Here is a 22,277-nt window from a genome sequence, read left to right on the forward strand (position 1 = left end):
AGTGGATAGAGCATCAGTCTGCGGACTGAGGGGTCCCAGGTTCGATCCTGGTCAAGGGCATGTACCTTGGTTGTGGGCACGTCCCCAGTAAGGGGCGTGCAGGAGGCAGCTGACCAATGTGTTCTCTCTCATTGATGTTTCTGGCTCTCTGTCCCTCTCCCTTCCTCTCTGTAAAAAATCAATAAAATATATTTAAAAAAATAAAATACCCATTAGCCCACAAGGCGTGGCTCAGTGGTTGAGTATTGACCCATGAACCAGGAAGTCACCATTCAATTCCAAGTGAGGGCACGTGCCCCAATTTCAGGCTTGATCCCCAGGATGTGGTGTGCAGGAGGCAGCTGATCCATAACTCTCTCATCACTGATGTTTCTCTCTCTCTCTCCCTCTCCTTTCCTCTCTGAAATCAATAAAATATATATTTTTAAAAATTTTAAATAAACTATAATACCTAAGTTAAGGTCCACATTTAACAAATAACTGTGAGCTTTCACTCCATATCAACTTCCTAACCAGCAGTTCTCATCTAGGGTCAATTTTGTCCCCCAAGTAACACCTGGTGATATCTGGAGGCATGCGTGGTAGGCCAGTGGTATCTACCAGGTCAGTGGTCAGCAAACTCATTAGTCACCAGAGCCAAACATCAACAGTACAACTATTGAAATTTCTTTTGAGAGCCACATTTTTAAATTTAAACTTCTTCTAATGCCACTTGTTCAGCATAGAATCCCCAAGGCCGTGGTATTTTGTGGAAGAGCCACACTCAAGGAGCCATAGAGCAGCAGTTTGCCAACCAGGGTACTAGGTAGAAGCGAGGGATGGTGCTGAACACCCTACAATACACAGGGAAGCCGCAGTCTAGAAAGATCCAAAATGGCAAATATGCCAAGGCAGATAAACCTTGCAGGAAGGCATACAATTATGAGAACTCTAAAAACAAATTTTTTGCAAAGTAGATAATTGAATTTGAAGACACTTCACCTGAGAAGATAAGGAAGTGGCAAATAAGCATATGAAAGACGCTCAGCATCCTGACTCATCAGGAAAATGCACTTTCACCACAATGGCTACAATCAAAGGCAGAGTATGCCATCTGTCCTCAAGGGCACCTATGAACCAGCGGCATTCATACCCAAGTGGCAGAAATGCCAAATAACGGTCACTATGCCAAAGTGTCAGCTTCTTCAACATGCAATTCCTACCTAACCTAGCAATTCCTCTTCTAATGATTTACCCAAGGGATATAAAAGTGCTATGTCTAGCCCTAGGCGGGTTGGCTCAGTGGATAAAGTGCTAGCATGCCTGGGCTGCAGGCTCCATCCCTAGTAAGGGGCATAGCAGGAGGCAGCCAATCAATGATTCTCATGGATGTTTCTCTATCTTCCTCTCTCTTCCTCTCTGAAATCAATAAACATATTTACTAAAACAAAACAATTGCCCTGTTTGGCTCAGTGGATGGAGCATCAGCCTGAGGACTGAAGGATCCCTGGTTCCATTCTGGTCAAGGGCATGTACCTTGCTTGTGGACACATCCCCAGTAGGAGGCGTGCAGGAGGCAGTTGATGGATGTTTCTCACTCATTGATGTTTCTGACTCTCTATCCCTCTTCCATCCTCTCTGGAAAAAATCAGTAAAATAAAAATAAAAAATACAAAGCAATCTCTGAGCAGGCACACTGCACTCACTGGGTCCTTATAAGTCATGCAGTTTTGATAGTCAGGACTACCGTCCTCAGCAGCTTTCATTAAAGTCACCTCCAGCCTTCTGTTATTTTGGAGCTGCCTATTTCCTTTTCTCAATTAGGGATGAGGGTGGGCTATGCTAGAAGTAGAAACGACCTTGATGATGGATTCTGCAAACGACCCCAGCTAGAACCTCCGACAAGACAGATTTGTGTTTCTTTCATTCTGGTTCACCCCAATTTGGCACAGTTCACGAAGTCATTGCAAATCTTTACAACAACTTATTTTAAACAAATATTATTGCACATTAATAGGATGTTACTAAGATTAATTGCTTTTCCTAAAGAGTTCATCTCATAAATTCCTAAGTTCTTGACTTTTGTTCTCATTAATTCAATTAAAAGGGTTAATGCATACCTATAATTAAAATGCATTGAATGCGTTTATTGCTCAGGTTCAATAAAAAAAAGTATCAAAATGAAGAGGTATCTTGGTTTTTCCTGAAATCTTGATATTGATGAATACATTATTCCATGAAAAGTTAAGCATTTCCCTACTGACATTGGCCATGAACATCTAAATGGGGTGGAGGGGGGAGGGAGAGGAAAAATTAGTTTGAATGGAAACATATGCTCTGGTGGCAAAGTTTGTTGGTAAAAGTCCTGAGTAAATATCTCACTTTGCAGAACATATGATCTCCTTCAATCCTGTCCCTGAGTGCGCAAACAGCCGCACAAAACATGCAAATGAACGAGGATCATGAATTCCAATAAAACTTCATTCACAAAGCAGGCTGGGTGTGGCCTGTAGGCCACAGTTTGCTAACCACTGACTAAGGTTAAAAACTTTTAAAGGCATGAAAAAAAAAGACATAACTAAAATATGATTTCCCGAGAAATAAACTATAAGGACTATCCAGTTTGCTAATTAAGAACATCAAGCTTATCTCTAACCGGTGTGGCTCAGTGGATAGAGCATCTGCCTGCAGAATGAAGGGTCCCAGGTTCGATTCCAATCAAGGGCATGTACCTTGGTTGCGGGCACATCCTCTGTAGGAGGTGTGCAGGAGGCAGATGGTCGATGTTTCTCTCTCATCATTGTTTCTAGCTCTCAATCCTTCTCCCTTTCTCTCTGTAAAAAAAATCATTAAAAAATACATATATTTTTAAAAGGAACCTGATGTCATTCGGAGATGGGACCCAGTTTCTAAGTGCGGGGAGAGGGAGCTTCCCCACACACACAGGCACTTCTACGCAGGAGCTGGGTGTCCTCAGAGTCAACTCCATGCTGCCACCTTCAACCTGGAGAGCAGCAGCCCCCACGGAGTGAGGTCTGTGCCAGTACACTAACCTGCACCAACTCCACAGGCAAGTCCGCGTGCTCCCCTGGGCTCCAAACCACCGCGTGGACTCAGAGGCCACACACCCTCCTCGCGTTTCCCTGGCCAGAGGTGCTCCCAGAACTAGGAGCTGCACTTCACTGACAAAGATGTAACTCTGTAACAGCCAATCAGGAGGCATGCAGAGGGCAGGGGATGTGGGATGGGGCACAGGACATCCATGCCTGCTGCAGAGAGGCCCAAGTCCCAGGGACTCGACAGGCTCACCAACAGGAAGTTCCCCAAACCCCTCCTCTTGGGTTTTTATGGAGTCTTCATTACATAGGCATAATTGATTGACTCCTTAGCCATTGGTGATTGATCCACCTTCCAGTACCCTCTCCCCGCCCAGGAAATCAGAGGGTGGGACAGGAAGTTCTAAATCTCCAGTCCAGGTGGGTTCCCTTGGGCACCAGCCCCCATTCCTTGGTGCTTTCCACATCTGCTCATTAACATAAACCCAGCTCATTAGCATAAACCCAGCAGGGGTGGAAAGGTGAATAGCAAAAGTCCATTTCCCGTTGATGGCTCCTGGGGAATCTCAATGGCTGGGGACAAAGGAGTCAATATTAGAACAAAGGGGGCGCCCAATGCTCTCATAACTCAGCCATTTCCAGGGCTTTGGGGAGCTGTGACCCAGGAGCCCAGGACAGAGAGAAAAAGGTTATTTTGCTCATCTGAATGGCCAACTATGTCTTTCTCATCCATTACAATTTAGCAATGTTTTCTACTAACAGAGGATGGGGAAACAGTGACATGAATGTGACCTCCAGATACAAAAAGGAGCGAAGATGCCAGAGATGCGGGAGAATCTTAGCCAGGGAGCCTCCGTTCCACTTTAGCGTTATGGACGAAAAGGGGCCACGTGCTGACCTGACAAGCTCAGGGAAGGCCGGCCTGGGGGCCTTGCAAGCTCAGAGACCTACAGAACCACAAAGGATGGGCAGCAATTAAAAACGTTTTTAGCTACAAAGCAGCTTATGCTTGGTAGTCACGTCCTAGGCCGGTATCTTCCCTGACTTGGTCAGTCTTTACCTGAACTGAGACTTGTCATGTTTCTATGTAAGAGGAAATTTTGTGAATTGCTAGAAATCCCTAGAAAACTAGCACACTGGGTAAAAACTGCTGTTTAAAATGTAACCCTGCTATTCTGGCTTCTGTACACATTTGCTTGCTTAAATAATAGGGAAAAATAAGACTATTCCCCATTCCAGAGAGGCCATAAACTATGCCCCAGACAGAGTTGTCAGTGCTGGCGCCAGGCCAGGCCTTCAGATACAGTCTCAAAGCCCAGTCCCAGCACTCAGGACTTTTTCTCAGAGGGTTTGGAAGTGTCATTCCAAATGTAGAAACAAAGAGCTGAAAAACAAAGACTTCCACCACAGTGAGCCCCAGAATTTGAGAAGCAGGACTTCCCTCACGGCCTGTAGCACTAGCGAACAGGACTCCAAATAAATTTGGCTTATTGATTAAGGCGTCTCCTGATTTCCAATATAACATGTCAACATCATTTTCCTTTTTCTGGACCCTCAAAGTGCAGACAATGCCAGTGTGGAGACCACCAATCCTCACTGTTATTGAGTTCATTGTTGAGTGTTAACAATCCTGCACCCACCTAAGAAGTGTGTCTGTCATTTGACTTCATTCCTGTTGACCCAACATTTAAAAAAGATGCAGCCCAAGCCCAAGCCCACCAACCAAGCCCCCAAACCCACCGAGGACCAAGGCTTCCCACCAATAGTGCCATCATGGACCCCATACTATGGCTCACTGCTGTGTAGCCCTTCTCCCCACCCCTGTTTCTTTAAATAAATTCAAGTTTTCTTTATTCACCTTCTGTTATTGCTATTTAGCCTGCCCGCACACCACCGACTTGAATTTTTCACACACATGTAAATATATACACGAATATACACACATGCACAGAGAAATGTATACACATAAACACACATATGTATATCAAGAGGGAAACTTGGATTTCTTGCAAACAAGCAATAAATTTTATATTCTGTCTTTAACCATGATGCATTGGTCAATAGAAAATTGATCTGCAACAGGGGATAAATAAAAACAGGTAAATAACTGTGCATAAATCAAGCTCTATTACTAAGTTCTGAATTTTCCCTAGTATGGAACTCAATATCTTGTAAAGCTAAGTGACATCAGATTTTCAAAGGAAAATATGCAGCCCTGGCAGAGTATCTCAACTGGTTGTAGTGTCATCCTGATATACCAAGTTTTCAGATTCAATCCCCAGTTAGGGTACATGCAAGAACCAATCTCAATATCTCCCTCTCTCCCCTCCCCCCACCCGCCCCTTCCTCTCTCTCAAAGCTAAATCAATAAATTATTTTAAAAAGGAAAATATTGCCCTGGCTGGTTTGGCTCAGTGGATAGAGCGTCAGCCTGGGGACTCAAGGGTCCCAGGTTTGATTCCAGTCAAGGGCACATGCTCAGGTTGTGGGCTTGATCCCTATCCAGTGTGGGGCAAGCAGGAAGCAGCCAATCGGTGATCCTCTTTCATCATTTTTAAAAAATATATATTTTATTGATTTTTTACAGAGAGGAAGGGAGAGGGATAGAAAGCCAGAAAACATCGATGAGAGAGAAACATCAATGAGCTGCCTCCTGCACACCCCCCACTGGGGATGTGCCAGCAACCAAGGTACATGCCCTTGACCGGAATCGAACCTGGGACCCTTCAGTCCGCAGGCTGACGCTCTATCCACTGAGCCAAACCGGTTTCGGCCCTCTTTCATCATTGATGTATCTCTCTCTCTCTCCCTTTCTCTTCCTCTCTGAAATCAATAAAAATACAGTTTTTAAAATAATAAATAAATAAATCAAATATTGCTCTTACTCAGTGGCAAAAGAATATCTTACTGCATTAAGCTTACACTCCTTAGGCAAGTCTATTTGGTATTTCTAAAGGCCAATAATCAGGAGTGAGCTACCTCAAAAATGCCAATTGCCAAGAAAATATATACACAGAGAAAAACTTCAAGCATTCATATTTGTAATTAACTTCTAACTTGATCATAAAGAACTCAATCATTATTTAGTTAATATAACATGTCAACATAGGAACATATAAATCTATATATATATAAAAGGCTAATATGCAAAGTGTCCCTTCAGGAGTTCAACTGGGAGACCAGGAGATCAATCGCTTGCTATGACGTGCTCTGACCACCAGGGAGCTGCGCAGAATGAAGGAAGGCCCCAGCTGGCAGCTGGAAGGCCCCAATGGGTCCTGATTGCAGCCAGGCCTAGGAACCCTACCCGTGCACAAATATTGTGCACTGGGCCTCTAGTATCCTATATAATAAAAGGGTAATATGCAAATTGACCCTTATAGCAGAACAACCAGAACAACCACTCGACTAGTCACTATGAAGTGCACTGACCACCTCTCCGGTCTTTTCCCTGCCTAGCAGGCTCCCATTGCCCGATGGTGATGGAGAACAGGGAGTGGGGGGCAGGGTCAGCTGTGGGCAGCTGGGGAGATGGCCCCAATTGCAGGCCAGGCCTTGGTACCGTCCTGTGCATGAATTTTGTGCACCATGCCTCTAGTGTTATAATATTCCCTTAAATTTCAATATTCCCAAACAAAATAGCTACAGATTCTCAATGAATATTTATGATCCCACTTTTGCCTACATTTAAAAAAGATGCAGATAAACCGAAGGACTTCTTTACATGCATATAAGTACAACCAATGGACACAAAACTCGGGGGAGGGAGGGGTTGTGTGGGAGGGAGGGCGGGGGGCAAAAAAAAAAAATCAATAAAATATATTAAAAAAAAAAAGATGCAACCCAAAGATAAGTCAAATAAATGTACCAAAAGAAATGCACTCTTCAATAGATACCTGAGCAAGACGGAGGTTTTAAGGATAATAGATGAAACAAGTAACGGAGGACTAGGCCATTTCCAGTTTCATAAATAATACACGAAGTCATCTTAGCTGAATTTGGCTAAGCCATACATTTTTACACTATCTCACTTTACACAGAGAAAATAAAGCATCCTAAAAATCGCAGATAAAAAGCAATACATGAAAGCTTTCCTAATATGTAAAGTCCACACTCTGCAAATTGAGATGCAAACCATTTCTCAAGGTATTCGGTAGGTCAATACTCATCCAACGAGAAGCTCAACTAAAAAACATCTATCAGACAAAAATCATTAAATTCCCATCCTCCACTGAGCACTTTTAGCAAAAGTTGAGCCCCTCAAGGGAAAAACTCTCAGGGCAATCCCTCTTTTGAGGAAAATATGCCCCACCTTCTTCATGACACAATTATTTTCCATAAGTTCTAGATGCTCTCCACCCATCCAGCAAATGTTAAGAGAGTGATTAATTCAGGCAGAATGCATTCATATTGTATAGTTTATTTATTTTGTAAGTTTTTGTAATCCTCACCCATTTTTTCCCATTGCTTTTTAGAGAGAAAGGAAGGGATTTGTGGGAGAGGGAGTGTGAAAAAGGGAGAAAGAGAGAGAAACATGGATGTGAGAGAGACGTACCCATTGGTTGCCAGGGATAAGAGATTGAGGCTAAAACCCAGGTAGATGCACTGGACTGCAAATTGAACCTGAGACACTTAGATGTGCGGGCTGACACTCTAACCACTGATCCACATCAGCCAGGGCTATAGTTTTCTTGTCTCCCGATATGCCAGGTACTTCATCCTAAAGGGGATCTTATCCCAGAATCAGAAGAAGACTGGCCTGTGATCTAACTAACACGTGAGTATCCAGAGCAAGTTGTCCAAACTGAGGCTCAGAAACCAGGAACCAGGAAGAATGCAGCCCTCCCTATGGCGGTATCCATCAGACCCTGGGTCTCAGGAAGTGGGTAGCGAGTGAGACCTGATCCAGAGCCTTAGGAGTAGAGTTTTCCTGCCCTTCAAACAATAGGGGTCAAGGGTCCTTTGTCCCCACACTCAGACATACCTACCTCCTTAGGAAACACCAGCCAAACACACACACAAAACCAGGCACCAAAGCAACATTGCTGGGATGTCTAACAAACTAAGAAGGGAATTTAAAACTCCCAGGGAATGGCATCAGGTTCTCTGTAGGCCTGGGTGCAGGAATTGATCAAGACAATGAGGGGAAGTTGAAAGCAATTAGCAATTACTAAAGACTTAGTTCATTCTAATGACTATAATGTAGTTATGAATTTTTTACTCACTAGCCCAAGATCCCCTGAGTTATGAAATCATTCCCCTTAGAAAGTGGATTAGTTAAGAAATAGATTTGCCTTCAGGTTCCAGTGGCTTAATCAAGACTATTCTCTCACATAAGAGTCCAGGCCGATGTGTCATCACAGCTCCCTCTAGTTCACTGAGGGCCATGGGGACCCGCAGAGCCTTGGAGTTCAGCAGCCTTCTGACTAGATACTCTGCCACCTCCAGTGCTGTCCTTGACCACAGAGTCAAGACTAGGCCTACGCTCCATTCTGAGGGAAAGCAGACAGGAATTAGTCTTATGGCTGCCTAGCTATGAGACCTCTGGCTCCCTGCTAAGAAGTCAATAAATAAAATTAAATGGGATTTCTTAAATTATATAACACAAGTCAACAAATTATGACACACAGACCAAGTTCAGGCCAGTGAGAGTGTTAAGAATGGAATTTACTTTTTTTTTTTTTTTAATGTTTTGATTGATCTTTAGAGAAAGAGGAAGGAGAGGGGGATAGAAACATACATGAGAGACATACAGATAGGCTGCCTCTTACTGCAGTTGAATCAGGACAATTGAACCCATGACTTCCTGGTTCATGGATCCATGCTCAACCACTGACAACATCAGGTGGGCTGGTTGTCACATTTTTACGTGGTTGTTTAAAAGAACATAAAAACAGCCCTAGCTGGTTTGGCACAGTGGATAGAGCATCAGCCTGCAGACTGAGGAGTCCCAGGTTTGAATCCAGTCAAGGGCACATGCCTGGGTGTTGGAAGCCATGCATTGCCTTCACTAGCAGAGAGGTGTGGACAAGGAATTGAAGGCTGGTCAACCTTGCGGCTCTGGCAAGGGTCAGAGCCAAGCACCCACTGTCTAGTTGAGACAAAGGGAGCTGAAGCAACTTCCACCTTTTAGTCTTCTGTAAATCCTTACAGATGGGCTGTCATTGGAATTGCCTGCCTAAGGGCTATGGGTGGATCCCAAAACCTGAATAAAAGCGATTGCTAGGCCAGAGGAAAGCAGAGTCCTTGCTCTTGAGCTGGGCTCCCGCCTGGCCCCCAATATTTCCAAATTAATATTTTTCTAGTCCCTTTCATTTGCGGGGGGCCTCCTCCAGAGCCCGAACCCTGAACCTGAACCCTGAACCACACAGGACGTGGGGGGGGGGGGCACTCACACCTGGGTTGCGGGCTTGATCCCCAGTAGGGGGTGTGCAGGAGGCAGTCAATCAGTGATTCACTCTCATCATTGATGTTTCTATCTCTCTTTCCCTTTCCCTTCCTCTCTGAAATCAATGAAGATATATTTTTTAAAATAAAATGACATAACATAAATAACAGCCCAGCCAGTTTGGCTCAGTGGTTGAGCATCAACCTATGAACCAGGAGGTCACGGTTTGATTCCTGGTCAGAGCACATGCCCGGGTTGTGAGTTCCATCCCCAGTGTGGGGCTTGCAGGAGGCAGCCCATCAATGATTCTCTTTCACCATTGATGTTTCTATCTCTCCCTCCCTTTCTCTCTAAACCAATAAAAATATATTAATAAATTAATAACTTTTTAAATAAAAAAAAACAAAGGACAAATATGTGACAGACCACATGCAGTCCCCAGAGACTAAAAAGAAAAGTTGACAAAGCCTGTTCAGAGAAGGAGAAGAATGGAATAGGGTTGTAACTGAAAGTTTCTGTCACTGTCTTTTCAACATTAGAAAGATATTAGAATAACATACACAATTGAAATCACACAAGCAAATAGAATTCATATTTTTTGGTAAATTTTGTGAACAATCTGTGTCTGCTATTTAAGGGATTTAAGAAATTGTAACATATTAGTCTTGATACTTTTAAAGATATTTTTGACTTTTTACAGAGAAGAAGAGAGAGAGAAAAACATCAATGATGAGAACCATTGATCAGCTGCCTCCTGCACGCCCCCCAATGAGGATCGAGCCTGCAACTAAGGTACATGTCCTTGACTGGAATTGAACCTGGACCATTTAGTCCAAGGGCCAATCCTCTATCCACTGAGCCAAACTGGTCAGGGATAATCTTGATATTTTAAGCTGAAAGAAATAAAAAAATTGATCATATTTTTAAACCAAATTAGAACATCTCACACAGCTTTTTTGCTTTGTAAGTTGAATTTATCATATTTTTAAAAGTACTTTTATTTTGCCTGGTCAGTGCGGCTCAGTAGTTGAACATCAATCCAAAAACCAAGAGGTCATCAGTTTGATTCTCAGGGCACATGCCTGAGTTGCAGGCTATATTCCCACCCTGAGGAATGCAGGAGGCAGCTGATCATGTTTCTCTCTCATCAATGTGTCTATCTCAATTCCTCTCCCTTCCTCTCTCTCTAAAAGTCAATTAAAACATATTTTTTCAAAAGTACTTTTATTTTTCAATTTGTATGTCTCAATTACAGTTGGCATTCAATATGATTTTGTATTAGTTTCAGGTGTACAGCATAGTGGTTAGACAATCATATGCTTTACAAAGTGTTCCCCTGATATTTCCAGCGCCCATCTGGCATCATATGTTGTTATTACAAAATTATTAACTATATTCCCTCTGCTGTACTTTATATCCCCGTGACTATTTTGTAACTACCAATTTGTACTTCTCAATCACTTCATCTTTTTTAACTCAGACAACCAAACCTCCTCCGGCTGGTAACTATCCGTCCATGCTCTGTGTCTATGAGTCTGTTTCAATTTTGTTTGGTTATTTTGTTACCAGAGGCCCAGTGCACAGATTTGTGCATGGGACAGGGGGAACGGGCCAGGCGTGTCCCTCAGCCTCGCCTGCATTCTACCCAAATCCAGGATCCCTTGAAGGATGTTCGACTGCCAGTTTAGGCCTGATCCCTGCAAGCCTGGAGATTGGGCCTAAACTGGCAGCATTGAGCCTCTGCCATCTCCCGCCCCCCTGCACGTCCCCCCTCCCCCCGGTGGTCAGTGTATGTCACAGCAACTGGTCGACTAATCGTTCAGGTCGTAATGGTAACTTAGGTTGTAATGGTCCGGTAGTAATGGTTTTATATATATATATTTCCTTTTGAATGTGTGGAAAGTTTCTGATTATTTCTACATTAAGTTGTCCTATCAGTCACCAGAAACACTTCAAATGATATGCATAATTAAAGGGTAAACTATTTAAGAGAATTTAATTAACCACTGTTGAAATGGGTCTGATTATTTAAATAAATACCATTTGTTTAAGATGAATTAATTAAATATTAGGCAAAGGAAATGTGAAGGTGATTTTCCTTATTCTACTAGACTTAAAAACAGAATAATAAGATATAATCACTGAACTTTAAAACACACACACAAAACTAGGATTGTTGCCATTGTAGCTTTAATAAATGAAATATGAAGTTAAAAGCAAAGTTACTGCCATTGCTCCTTTTGAAGAGCAGCGGATGCCCTCTGACACCAAGGAGCTCATGGGCTGGTAGACAGATCTACAAGCCAAGTGGAGCACAAGGGAGGGAGGACTGGGAACTAGAGCAAGAAATGCAGGCAACACCCCCAAGTCTAAAGAAGATACCCTTGCATTGCCCAAGCTTGTATTTCACCGTTTCTTTTCCTTGTTTAAATATATATTTTTATTGATTTCAGAGAGGGAGAGAGAGAAACATCAATGATGAGAGAGCATCATTGATTGGCTGCCTCCTGCATGCCCTCTACTAGGGATCAAGCATAAAACCCAGGCAAGTGCCATGACAGGAATCGAACCTGTGACCTTCTGGTTCATAGGTTGATGCTCAACCACTGAGCCACACTTGCTGGGCTCATTCCACTCTTCCTTGCCAGAGCTCCCCATAGAGTTGCTTATGGAAGAAAATATATAGTTGCAGCCAGAGGGTCAATCAACAGGCACTATTGTCTTAGTGAGTTCCATACTGTTATGTGAACTACAAAAACGCCAGTCCCCTCAACTCTGTCTCACTCCTTGGCACTGTTCTCCTAGGTCCTTGCTGAGAATGTAAAATAAATGCCAGAGCCAGGAGCAAATCACCCACTGAAATCAAACACTTGTATTTGAACAAAAGTACCTTTCAGAGAGATATTCTATTTCATTTTGTCACTTTGAAATCATATCTGTGGAATTTCTTTAAATGCCTAGTTTTGACATTTGAAAACCTTCATATTTCTGCACGTCTAAAATTGCAGTGTTTGATATTTTAAAATACAACGTACCATTGAATGTTGTCTCTTTAAATTTGGGGAATGTTGAGGCTGTCACTGTCTCTCATACATCTCAATTCAGCTGCGGGTTGTCAGTTATATTGTTCCCTTTTTTGAGCATGGGTGTGTGTGTGTGCTGGATCATGTATGTTGGTATATGAGTGAGAGGAGAGAGTTTCAACAGTAACACACGAAGATAGCCTACAGTGTCCAGAACTTCAGACTGTAGTCACTCAGAGCACTGCCAAGTTCACTATTCACTGAGTGGCCAGATTATGATGATCTCTGAACGCATACTAATCTGGCCACTCAGTGTGTATACTATACTAGAGGCCTGGTGCACAAATTCGTGCATGAGGGGGGCCCATTGGGCTGGGCCTGTGGGGGGAGGAGCCACAGGTGGTTGGCCAACCAGTCCCGCCCCTGATCAAGGTGTTGGGGGCCATTCAGGGTCCTGGTGTTCTGGGGGGTGGGCCGATTGGGCCCAGATCAGGCTGGTTGGCTGCTGTAGTGTGTGTCATAGCCACCAGTCATTCTGGTAGTTCTGCTGTTCTGGTGGCTGGGCTTTTATATATATAGATAATAAAAGGCTAATATGCAAATTGTTCCCTTGACCAGGAGTTCGACCAGTAGGCTGGCTGGCCAACTGCCCATGTTCCCTCCCCCTGGCCAGGCTGGCTGGACCCTACCCATGCACTAATTCATGCACCGGGCCAGAACTGAACCCAGGACCCCTCAGTCTGCAGGCCAACGCTCCTGCCACCCAGCCAAGCCGGCCAGGGCATAAGCAATTATATTACTAGAGGACTACCTTAATTCTGTGGAGGCTGGGTTTTTAGATCCTCTTAGATTGGGTCTGTTTCCATTTTGTCCTTATTTCTAGGGCACCGTTCTCATTCCCAGGGCACTATCTCCTCTCCTCAAGCACAACTACAATGGGCCCCAATGAAAACCTTGAAGAATTTACCAAATTCCTGGTACTTGGCAGGATTAACACTCTCATCTGTTTATCCAGCACCAGGGCATTGGCAAAATCTCTCAAGTCTTTCACTTTCCAACTACTGCTTTCTAACTTGCTTGTGCAGCTTAGGAATTAGCCATAGATTTGTGTGTAGATTTTGGAGTTCCCCACTACCAGAATTCCCCCTCTCAACATCCAGGTGTTAGAGCAGCCTAGACCTCTGCCGCTCAGCTCCCCATGTAGTTAGAATGCCACTCACTGCTTGAGCTCTAATCCTATGTGACCTATGACCTAGGAAGCTTTAACCCTATGTGACCTGTGACCTGGGAAGCTCTAACCCTATGTGACCTGTGACCTGGGAAGCACCCTCAGTGGAAAAGCCAAGTAAATGTGGATCTCACCTAAAATTCCTTTTTTTTTCTCAATAAATATTGTGGTTTATGCTTGCTTTTGTTGCTCTCCAAACAGCTTTCAAACAATTGTTTCAACAGCTAATGATTTTAAATTTATAACTGTTATAAGCAAGATGGTTTACGCCAGTAATGATTAGTACAATACATGCTACATTGGCAATGCTATAACAAGATCCTGGGAGATTTGTTTTTGATTGATTCATCGATTGTTGTTAATTTTTTTTTCATTAAAGAGGTACTACCCTTTTCTATTTCATAGCCTTGGATAAAATATTGGTAAATCTCTATCAATGGCAAAGAGCCACGTGGCTTAGTAGTCAGGTTTTATAACAGAATATTAGTGAAGAATAGTGAGGCATTTTTTATGCCAAAAACCATAAAGTCAGAATTGATTCTCATTGCATATGGCATTATAAATTTTGGCATTTCTACAAAGTATATGTAGATTTGGTATCAAAAGAATAGGAACTGCCCTAGCTTGTTTGGCTCAGTGGCTAGAGCATCGGCCTGTGGACTGAAGGGTCCCAGATTTGATTCTGGTCAAGGGCACATGCCTCATTTGTGAGCTTGATTCCCAGTAGGGGCTGTGCAGGAAGCAGCTGATCCATGATTCTTTTTCATCATTGATGTTTCTCTCTCCTTCTCCCTTCTTCTTGAAAATCAATAACATAAATAAATAAATATATATGTGTGTGTGTGTATATATATATATATATATATATATATATATATATATATATATCCTATATAATAAAGGGCTAATATGCAAATAGACTGAACAGATGAATAACCAAACAACCGGTCGCTTTGCTATGATGTGTGTTGACCACGAGGGGGGCATGTGCAGAACATGATGAGCATTGGCTGCAGCGGAATGGTGGAGCAGGTGAGTCTGGGTGCCAGACCAAGGCAGGGTGCTGGTTGCTGTTATTGGGGTGAGCCTCTGGTGGTTACTGAAAATTCTTTACTCCTGCCCACCACAGTCCCGTCTGGCACTTGCATCCGCTGCCAGCACCGGCCCCACTTGCACCTCTTGCTGGCACTGGAGCCACCACTTACACGCACTGTCCGTGCCCGGCACCAGCCCCGATTACTTGGCACCATAAGCAGGTGCAAGCGGTGGCTGCCAGCCCTGATTTCCCCTCAGGAGCATGGGGAGATAGAGAAGCCCTGAGGGGAGATTGTGACCGACAACCACCTCTTGAACCCACTGTCAGCATCAGCCCCGCTCACACCCACAGCTGGCACCAGAGCCACTGCTTGCACATGCTGCCAGTGCCCGGCACCAATCTGGATTGCTCGGTGCCATCAGTGGGTGTGAGTGGTGGCTGCCAGTCCTGATGGTCTCTGAGAGCTTCTCCACCTCCCCCTGCTCCTGAGGGGTGATCGGGGCAGCAGCTGCTGCTCGCACCCACTCCTGGTGCCAGCCCCAATTGCTCCATGCCTTCAGTGGGTGCGAGCAGGGCTGGCGCCATCAGCATGTGGGAGCAGTGGTGGCAGGAGCGGGGCTGCCGGCAGACAGGGAAGCAGGGCCACAGCAGGAGGGATGGGCAGGGGCACGGAGGATGGGACAAGACCCAACCCTGTGCTTACCCTAGTCTCTTGGCCCACAGTTCCCTTCAAGGTGCACAAATTTGTGCACTGGGCCCCTAGTATATATATTGTATAAAAGAATGCAGAAAAGCATGCTGATGAGAAAGTATCCACCAGAAGTTCCCCATCGTATCTTACACATTGTGCATTAGTGAAGGCCACAGGCCTCTCCTGAATGGCCTCATTTACATGTATAAATTCAAAACCCAGGCAGGTCAAATCATAGTCTTCTTCCCTGAATCTGTAATTACCCACGTGGTGTGTGAGCATACAAGAGAAGCTCCATCCTCGTTTGCTCAGTAGATTGCACAAATCCTGCAAATTCATTTCTGCGATGAAAGGGGTAATGCTGAGGCGGACGGAATGGCCCCGTGAGGTGGCATAATTTAACAGCTGCCCTGTAGGAAGTTCGGAAGGAAACAATACCAGGCACCATTTTAATACAGGAGGAGAGATGATTTCCTTTAAAGAAATAAACCACCCCAATCTGAGTCATCCGGAAAGAGCTCTGGGCATCTGAAGTCAGCTGTGTGGTAAAACCCTGCGAATATACAGACAGAATTCATCTATTTTTCTTACCTCATGCATGCTACCGTCTTTTCAAGCTACTCATTGATGCTGAATCCCAAGCCCCTTGCTGAATGCCCTAGCTTAGCAATTTTTTTCAGATCAAAATAAAAATCTTCTTAACTTGAAGGGGTATTATAGTATCTAAATTTCTTATGTGGAAAAAAAATCTGAAATCATATTACCAAATTTATGACTGTGTATTTTTACATACACAGGAGGAAGGAGATTTAGGTTAGCAAAGAAAGCATTTCCTAACTGGGTAGTTAAGAGCTGGAACAGGTCTACAAATGCTCCTGTCTGGCAATCTTGGAAAATTGGATAGCACTTCGTTTCTCTTTGATGATTTCAAACCACCCTCTCCCCCAGGTGCTCTGGGAACAGGCTGTGTAGATTTCCCAAGTCCCTTCCATCCTGGGTTACCATCACCTTCTCTTCCGCATTTAATTAGCTCTCATTTTGTGTCCAAGTTGACCGAAGCACAAGCAGGACAGGGTACTTGCTTTGCCCTGGAAGAATTCACAGGCTCCAACCGGCTGGAGAAGGGACTCCAGCACCAAGCAAGTGGGCAAAGAGGTACCACCACTGCACTCACAAATGGGGAACCAACAAGCAGTGCAGATACAGGCCCAGTGCCCTGGGCACCTGGAGCCGGGTGGTGGGTGGCAATGGGCGGGGTGGGGTTTGGGGAGAAAAGCAGATTCTCAGGCCATCATGTTTGCTCCAGCAGATGTAGAGCAAAGAGCATTGAAAGGCCAAGGGCAGGGGAATAAAGGGGAGAGAACAGGCCTTCTAGACATACGCTGAGACCCTTCAGAGGGCACACTGACGGAAGCGCTGTGTCCAGACTGGGAGAGAGAGAAGGCTGTGAAAGAGAGGAAATCTCAGGATAGAACAAAAGTGAAGAGTGGCCCTAGCCGGTATTGCTCAGTGGATAGAGCGTCAACCGGCGGACTGAAGGGTCCCAGGTTCGAGTCTGGTCAAGGGCATGTACCTTGGTTGTGGACACATCCCCAATGGGAGGTGTGCAGGAGGCAGCTGATCGATGTTTCTCTCTCATCGATGTTTCTAAATCTTTATCCCTCTCCCTTCCTCTTATAAAAAGTCAGTAAAATATATTTTTTTTAAAAAGTGAGGAGTGGTTGCGAGGGAATAGGCCCACTGCCATCACCGTGGTTCTGAATTGGGTGGGGAGGAAGAGAGTATTTCAGAGGACAGCGAAGGGCTGAAGGCAGTGGACAATCTGACAATACAGTTTACAGCAGAGTTCAAGATTACCTGAGGTTAGAAAAGGGTCAAAATGATAAAGATATACTTCACCTTTTCCTCCAACCACAAATGAACCGGAAGATCATGGTTCAATTTCTGGTTAGTGCACAAGCTGGGGTTAGGAGTTTGAACTTCAGCAGGAGGCAGCCAATCAATGATTCTCTGTTATCATTGATGTTTCTCTCTCTCTCTCTCTCTCTCTCTCTCTCTCTCTCTCTCTCTCTCTCTCTCTCTCTCTGTCTCTCTCTCTCTTTCTCTACCTTCCCTTTTGAAAGCAATTTAAAAAATAAGCAAACAAATAAAAACCATTAGTAACAATTGAAAGTAATTTAATCAGAATGAATGTCTCATTTATGTATTGGTAGATAAACAAAAGAAGATGAACAAAACAAAATATGATTGCATGCACCAAGAGAAAGCCAAACTAGATTAAAGTCCTCAAGTTCAAAGATTTACACTCAAAGTATCTTTGTATTTCTGAGGACTCATCAGAAGCACTGTTGGAAGTGAGTCCCTGTTTCTACTAAGTGTCAAATAAATGGAACGACTTCTTTGTCGTCGTCTTTTAAAATATATTTTATTGATTTTTTTACAGAGAGGAAGGGAGAGGGATAGAGAGTCAGAAACATCATCCCTGACTGGAATCGAACCTGGGACCTTTCAGTCCACAGGCCGACGCTTTATCCACTGAGCCAAACCAGTTAGGGCTGGACTGACAATTTTGATTTTTGTTGTTGTTGTTTTGTTTTGTTTTTAATATATTTTCATTAATTTCAGAGAGAAAGAGAGAAGAAGAAAGAGATAGAAACATCAATGATGAGAGAGTATCATTGATTGGCTGCCTTTGCATGCCCCACACTGGGGACTGAGCCTGCAACCCAGGCAGTGCCCTTGACTGGAATCGAACCTGGGATCCTTCAGTCCACAGGCTGATGCTCTTTCTCCTGGACCAAACCGGCCAGAGCTGGACTGACTACTTTGAAAGAAACCTCCACATCTGTGCAAGGGCAAACAGCACTAAGGGAAACACATTTGAAGGCATTGGTCCTCCGTACCCTGGTGTCAATGAAGAGCTCATCAGAGTCTTTCGGGGAAGCAAGTACTTTTCTTCTTGTTTTTGAGGGAAAGGAATTAAGATGAATAAGCCTGATGTCATCTCCTTTGCTTTGCCCTTCATCACTCTCTCCATTGTCCCTGGGGCTGAAAGCCTAGAAACTACATGTCCCAGAATCCTTTAGCAGCAAGGCTCAATTTTCATTCTGCCAATGCAAGTCATTCACAGAGACCTGCTAGGGGAAGAGGGAAAAGACAGGATTCACTGGCAGCAGCAGCAGTCAGAGGTGTAGCCATGAACAGAGGATATGAGGAATTTGGTTGGGATCTTCCAAGCAGCTTCCAGAGAATTACGCTGGAAGTGTTGAAGGCTGCTCAGATTCCAGTAGAGGATTCTTACTTTGCACTTCCAGAGCTCTTGATACCAGCAAGGTTCCATGATCTTGACTGCCTAATTTCTCCAACAGTGTGAGAGCAGATAATTCTCTATATTCAGTCACCTCCTGCTTATAATCATACACTGGTTTCTGCTTCCTTTACTCAACCTTGACCAATACATGGATAAAGCCTTAGGGCAGTGGTCAGCAAACTCATTAGTTCACAGAGCCAAATATCAACAGTACAATGATTGAAATTTCTTTTGAGAGCCCAATTTTTTAAACTTAGGCTCTATAGATAGGTACATTGTAATTAACTTAATTAGGGTACTCCTAAGCTGGCCTTTGCTAAAAACTCAAGGGGCCAAAGAGCCCCATGTGGCTCACGAGCCACAGTTTGTTGACCACTGACTTAGGATAAGGGCATGGGACACCAGGGGAGTGAGAAACCTCAAACAAGACATGAAACAACCTCATCATTATGGAGTAGGGGGCTTTGTGTTACTTTCCTAGGGCTGCCCTATCCATGAACCAGACCTTGGGTGGCTTCGAACCACAGAACTTGGTTCTCTCAGAGTCTGGAAGCTGCAAGTCTGAAGTCAAGGTGTCGGGAGGGCCTGCTTCCTCTGAGGTCTCTAAGGAAGGGTTCTAGATGACTAGTCCTCGGTGGCAGCGGGCACTCCTTGGCTTGTTGTGGTATTACTCAGTCTCCATCTCCACTGTTCCATGACACTCTTCCCTCTGTGTCTATGTCTTCACACGTCCTTCTGATTGCACCAAAGCCCATGCTACTCCAGCATGACTTCCTCTGCAAAGACCCTATTTCCAAATAAGGTCACATTCACAGGCACCAGAAGATGAAACTCAGGGGTCACTATTCCACCCAGGGCAGACACCAAAGACCAAACTTGCCTCTTTTCCTCTCTCCCAAGGGTGGTCCTTCCTAAGGGCTGCTGCGCTGAGCATCATGGGAAGCGTGCCCAGCACTGTGGGAGATAGTGTTCTTAGAATGAAATCTCCAAATCAAAAGTGAACACTGGTGCCCCCATGTTTCTTCCTGGAATCGAACCCACAACCTGGGCATGCGCCTGACCAAGTACTGAACCATCAACCTTTTTGGTGCACTGGACAATGCCCAACCAACTGAGGCACCCCAGCCAGGACTCTGGATGTTTCTTTTCTTTTTTAGAAATATATTTGTATTGATTTCAGAGAGGAAAGGAGAGGGAGAGAGAAAAACATCAATGATGAGAGAGAATCATTGGTTGGCTGCCTCCTGCATGCCCCCTACTTGGGATCGAGCCCACAACCCAGGTGTGTGCCCTTGACCAGAATCAAACCTGGAACCCTTCAGACTGCAGGCTGATGCTCTATTCACTGAGCCAAACGGGCTATGGCAGTGGTCGGCAAACCCATTCGTCAACAGAGCCAAATATCAACAGTACAACAATTGAAATTTCTTTGGAGAGCCACATTTTTTAAAAAATATATTTTATTGATTTTTTTTTTTTTTTTTTTTTTTTTTTTTTTTTTTTTACAGAGAGGAAGAAAGAGGGATAGAGACCTAGAAACATCGATGAGAGAGAAACATCGACCACCTGCCTCCAGCACACCCCCTACTGGGGATGTGCCCGCAACCATGGTACATGCCCTTGACTGGAATCGAACCTGGAACCTTTCAGTCCGAAGACGGACGCTCTATCCACTGAGCCAAACCAGTTTCGGCTGGAGAGCCACATTTTTAAACTTACTGTATTTTCCGGCGTATAAGACGACTTTTGAAACGAAAAAAAAGTCAACCGAAAATCGGGGGTCGTCTTATTGCCGAGTATATCCTGAAAAATGTCTCAATATGCTGCTAACCGAATTTTCCAACTCGATCCGAAAATCATCTGGATATGCCGCTAAACAAATTTTCCAACTCGATCCCGCACCAATCACTGCAAGGCTGCTCGGACCGCCTCTCTAACTCAGCCAATCCAAGCAGGCTTTTTATGCATGCAAATTATACATGTTCTGTACCCGAAGCTACACTGTGTTCTAGTAAAAAGCCTGCTCAGATTGGCCAGAGTCAGAGAGGCGGTCTATTATAACCTTTGAACCTTTGCTTGTTGTGATTGGCTCACCGTGGTACATACAGTTGCAGCACAGGAACGTTCTGTGTAGCCAAAGCTGCTGTATCAGGACACATACAGTGAGTTAAAAGGTACCATAATAGAACATTCTGTGTGTAGCTGAAGCTACAGTACTGTATAACCTCGGCCTAAAAGATTAGTGAGTGTACAACAAATGGCTAGTAGAAAAGAACCCATTATGGCTCTAGCAAGAAGAAGGAAATTTGAAACCAGTTTCAAACTGAAAGTTGTAAACTTTGCCAAGGAACACAATAACTGTGCTGCGGCAAGACAATATGGAGTAACAGAAAAGATGGTCCGAGACTGGAAAGCAAATGAAGATGCATTAAAGAGTATGCCAAGGAGTAAGTGTGCATTAAGAAGAGGCACCCCTTATTGGCCAGAACTCGAAAAGCATGTAGCAGACATGGTTCTTGAGCATCGTCAAAATGGTTATGTAGTGACACGAAAAAAAATACGTATGTTTGCACTTCAGTGGGCCAAATCTAACCCAGATAACAGCAAAGGATTTAAGGCCACTGTATCCTGGAGTACTAGGTTCTTGGAAAGGCACAATCTGGTACTGAGGCAAAAGACCAAAATTGCACAAAATTTACCTGCAGATCTTGACGGCAAAGTAAGTCTTTTCCATCAATATGTAATACAACAGTGCAAGAAACATGGCTATGCATTAAGTCAGATCGGAAATATGGATGAAACTCCTATGAATTTCAATATGGTTGGAAATAAAACTGTTAATCCAAAAGGTGCAAAAACAGTGTTAATTAAAACAACAGGACATGAGAAGTCCAGTTTTACAGTGGTACTAGCATGTACATCTGATGGTGCCAAACTAAGACCAATGATTATTTTTTAAAAGAAAAACAATGCCAAAAATCAAGTTCCCTGTTGGAGTTTTTGTACATGTAAATGAAAAAGGATGGATGGATGAAGAAGGGGTAAAGCTATGGTTTGATAATGTATGGAGTAGGCGACCAGGTGGACTTCGTCAAGAACATAGCCTACTGGTGTGGGATATGTTCAGGGCTCATTTAACTACCAGCACAAAGAACAGGCTGGCAAGAATAAACACAGATGCGGCAGTTATTCCTGGAGGATTGACATCATTGGTACAGCCACTGGATGTGTGCCTAAAAAAGCCATTTAAAGATCGCATTAGAGAACAGTGAAATGAGTGGATGGTTAGCGGCGAAAAGTTATTCACAAAAGGAGGAAACATGCGTGCGCCACAATTGGATGTTTTGTGTAACTTTGTCATAAAAGCCTGGAATGATATTACTGGAGAAACAGTAATCAGGTCTTTCAAGAAGTGTGGCATATCAAATTCTTTGGACGGTATGGAGGATGACTTCTTGTGGCAAGATGAAGGAGAAGCCAAAGCTGAAGCCACACCATCTGATGCGGAATTTGATCCATATGATGACTGTCTTACAAATGTACCACAAGAGGTCAGTGATAACTTA

The 22,277-nt window shown here is 44.0% G+C and overlaps 1 protein-coding gene across 5 annotated transcripts in view; it reads right to left on the reverse strand.

Annotated features, from left to right (window-relative positions):
* Positions 1 to 22,277, reverse strand: part of FRMPD4 (FERM and PDZ domain containing 4) — a 420,441-nt gene that overhangs the window by 348,911 nt on the left and 49,253 nt on the right. The gene's annotated exons all lie outside the window — the stretch shown is intronic.

Source organism: Pipistrellus hanaki, assembly GCF_964339955.1.
Source record: "Pipistrellus hanaki genome assembly, chromosome: X".
NCBI classification, from domain to species: Eukaryota; Metazoa; Chordata; class Mammalia; order Chiroptera; family Vespertilionidae; genus Pipistrellus; species Pipistrellus hanaki.